A 4,415-nucleotide genomic window follows, 5' to 3' on the forward strand; every position below is an offset into this window, starting at 1 on the left:
TTTTGTAACAAAGCTGCTATGAATAGCAAACCTGTTACTTTTCTTTATGAAGAATCAATGTGAAACCATATTTTTTCTAAATTGCATCTCACAAATATAAAACAGTTTCAAACTACACTTAACTTGAAAATACATCAAGTTTTCCCTCCAACCGCTAGAAGACATTAACCAGACCATTCACCTCGGAGAGTTCTATTTTCGAAACCCTCTCTTCAAACTTATATCTTTCGATGAAAGTGAAAAAAACATTCAAAAGCGTAAGGAACCCATCCTGTGCAAAGTTGGGTGCTGTTGAGTCATCTCTGGGTTGTCAGTGAATCGGCACCATTTGCAGTTGTAAAGGCGCCTTTTATAGTCTCACAATTGAGATCAAAGCACAGGAGCCCCAGAACCAGTGAGTGAAGCGTGAAAATCGATCCGTAAGACTATAACCGAGGACTTCATTAAGTGGAGTACATTTCCCTCCCTGAGCTGCAGTCTCTGGAGGCCCAAGTGCTGCGAACTCACTTGGTGACGACCATTACATGGAGAAAGTGAGCCCTCGCTGCCCCGCACAATCCACAGGTGCCCAGTGTAGGCCCCACCATGTGAGTGCGAGTGCCCGCACACTCAGCTTCACTTGCCGGGGAAATGGGGAAAGTATCGCGCCTCTGCCCGGGCCCGCGGCAACTCGCAGCCTTTTGTGGTCCAGAGGGGAGCCTTCCTCCCTCCCTCCCTCCCTCCCCCCAACCCTCACTAGGCCTCGGGCTTCTCCCGACCTCAAGTGTGCGCGGGCGGTGTGCGGCGGCACTCACATGAGCGATCTCCTGCTGGCTGGACTTGTAGTTCTTCTTGGTCAGGTTATCCACAAGGTAGCTGATTTGAGACAAGGCCAGCGATAACGAGTCAAGATTCATTGCTGGTCGGGGCGGTCAGCTGAGGAAAGCGGGAAATGGTCATTATTCCCCTTTCTTATACTGGAAAAAGAAAACCGTTCGTCTCCCCGTCACAGTCAGTCGGTCAGTGTGTGCGCCCGCGGCACGACGGCCCGGCACGGCCTGCTCTCGGCTCGGCTCGGCCTGGCCTGGCCTGGTGTGAGTGGCGGCTGCGGCCTCCTCGCTTTCTCGCTCTCTCTCTCTCTCGCTCGCGGTGTGTGGCTCTCACTGGGGGCTGTGGCTGCTGTGCTCGGCTCCTCCCGCTCACTGCTCCGCCGCGCTCTGCCGTCCGATTCCTCCTCCTCCTCCTCGGTGCAGACTCAACATGGCGCTGCGACAAGCGGCTCCGCTCCGGGCCCACCGACTGCCGACTCCGAGCCCCGGGGTCCCAGCGCTGCTGCAAATGGCGGCGGACCTCACGACGCCATCTTGGAATCAGCAGCCGCTCGCTGGGCTCCGCTCGGCGCTCCCGCCTCCTCGCTGCCTCGCGCTCCCTCACACCCGCCGCCGCTCCCTCGCTGCCGCCGCACCCCGGGCTCCAGGCGCCGCTCTCACTACTCGCGCTCTCACGGCTCCCGAACAACCGCCAACCCGCAGATTAGTCCTGATTAGTCGGCCGGAAACGAGGCCGCGGCCTGGGGATGATTTCCGGTCTCACAGGCTGGGGGCGGGGCCTGACCCTGGGCACACAGGCCCCGCCCCCTCGTGACCCCCCCCACACACACTGCCCCCACACACTGCCCCCCCCACACACTGCCCCCCCCACTGCCCCCACACACTGCCCCCACACACACTGCCCCCACACACACTGCCCCCCACACACACTGCCCCCACACACTGCCCCCACACACTGCCCCCCACACACTGCCCCCACACTGCCCCCCACACACTGCCCCCACACACTGCCCCCACACACACTGCCCCCCACACACTGCCCCCCCACACACTGCCCCCACACACTGCCCCCCACACACTGCCCCACACACTGCCCCCCACACACTGCCCCCACACTGCCCCCCACACACTGCCCCCCACACACACTGCCCCACACACTGCCCCCACACACACTGCCCCCCACACACTGCCCCCACACACACTGCCCCACACACTGCCCCCCACACACTGCCCCCCCACACTCCCCCACACACACTGCCCCCCCACACTGCCCCCCCACACTGCCCCCCACACACTGCCCCCCCACACACTGCCCCCCCACACTGCCCCCCACACTGCCCCCCCACACAGTGCCCCCCAACACTGCCCCCACACACTGCCCCCACACACACTGCCCCCACACACTGCCCCCACACACTGCCCCCACACACACTGCCCCCACACACTGCCCCCCACACACTGCCCCCCACACACACTGCCCCCCACACACTGCCCCCACACACACTGCCCCCACACACTGCCCCCACACACTGCCCCCACACACTGCCCCCCACACTGCCCCCCACACACTGCCCCACACACACACTGCCCCCACACACACACTGCCCCCACACACTGCCCTCCCACACACTGCCCCCACACACTGCCCCCCACACACTGCCCCCCACACTGCCCCACACACACTGCCCCCCACACACTGCCCCCCACACACTGCCCACACACACACTGCCCCCACACACACTGCCCCCCACACACACTGCCCACACACACACTGCCCACACACACTGCCCACACACTGCCCACACACACACTGCCCCCACACACACTGCCCCCCACACACTGCCCCCCACACACACTGCCCCACCACACTGCCCCCCACACACACTGCCCCACACACTGCCCCACACACTGCCCCCCACACACTGCCCCACCACACTGCCCCCCACACACTGCCCCCACACCCCCACACACAGCCCCACACACTGCCCCCCACAGCCCCACACACTGCCCCACACAGTCCCACACACTGCCCTCACACTGCCCCCCACACAGCCCCACACACTCCCACACACTGCCCCCACACACTGCCCCCACACACACTGCCCCCCACACACTGCCCACACACACTGCCCACACACTGCCCCATACACTGCCCACACACACTGCCCCACACACACACTGCCCCCACACACTGCCCCACACACACTGCCCCCCACCCCCCACACACTGCCCCCCACACACTGCCCCACACACACTGCCCCCCACACACTGCCCCCCACACACTGCCCACACACTGCCCCCCACACACTGCCCACACACTGCCCCCCACACACTGCCCCCACACACTGCCCACACACTGCCCCCCACACACTGCCCCCCCACACACTGCCCCCACACACACTGCCCCCACACACTGCCCCCCACACACACTGCCCCACACACTGCCCCCCACACTGCCCCCACACACTGCCCCCACACACTGCCCCCCACACACTGCCCCCACACACTGCCCCCCACACACCTGCCCCACACACTGCCCCCCACACACTGCCCCCACACACCTGCCCCCACACACTGCCCCCACACACTGCCTCCCCCACACACTGCCCCCACACACACACTGCCCCCACACACTGCCCCACACACACACTGCCCCACACACACACTGCCCCACACACTGCCCCACACACTGCCCCCACACACATGCCCCCACACACTGCCCCCACACACTGCCCCCCACACACACTGCCCCCACACACTGCCCCCCCACACACTGCCCCCACACACTGCCCCCCACACACTGCCCCCCACACACTGCCCCATACACTGCCCCCACACACTGCCCACACACTGCCCACACACACTGCCCACACACACTGCCCCACACACACTGCCCACACACTGCCCACACACTGCCCCCACACACTACCCCCCCACACACTGCCCCACACACTGCCCCCAACACTGCCCCCAACACTGCCCCCAACACTGCCCCCACACTGCCCCACACACACTGCCCCACACACACTGCCCCATACACTGCCCACACACTGCCCCCCACACACACTGCCCCCACACACACTGCCCACACACTGCCCACACACTGCCCCCCACACACTGCCCACACACACACTGCCCCCACACACACTGCCCCCCACACACACTGCCCACACACACTGCCCCCCCACACACTGCCCCACACACGCCCCCCCACACACACTGCCCCCACACTGCCCCCACACACTGCCCCCCACACACTGCCCACACACACTGCCCCCACACACTGCCCCCACACACTGCCCACACACTGCCCCCACACACTGCCCACACACTGCCCCCACACACTGCCCCCCCACCACTGCCCCCCACACACTGCCCCACACACTGCCCCCACACACTGCCCCCCCACACACTGCCCCCCCACACACACTGCCCCACACACTGCCCCCACACACTGCCCCCACACACTGCCCCCACACTGCCCCCCCACACTGCCCCCACACACTGCCCCCACACACTGCCCCCCACACACTGCCCCCACACACTGCCCCCACACACACTGCCCCCCACACACACTGCCCCCACACACTGCCCCCACACCCCCCC

This window comes from Callorhinchus milii, unplaced genomic scaffold, assembly GCF_018977255.1.
Source record: "Callorhinchus milii isolate IMCB2004 unplaced genomic scaffold, IMCB_Cmil_1.0 Scaffold14, whole genome shotgun sequence".
Taxonomy (NCBI): Eukaryota; Metazoa; Chordata; class Chondrichthyes; order Chimaeriformes; family Callorhinchidae; genus Callorhinchus; species Callorhinchus milii.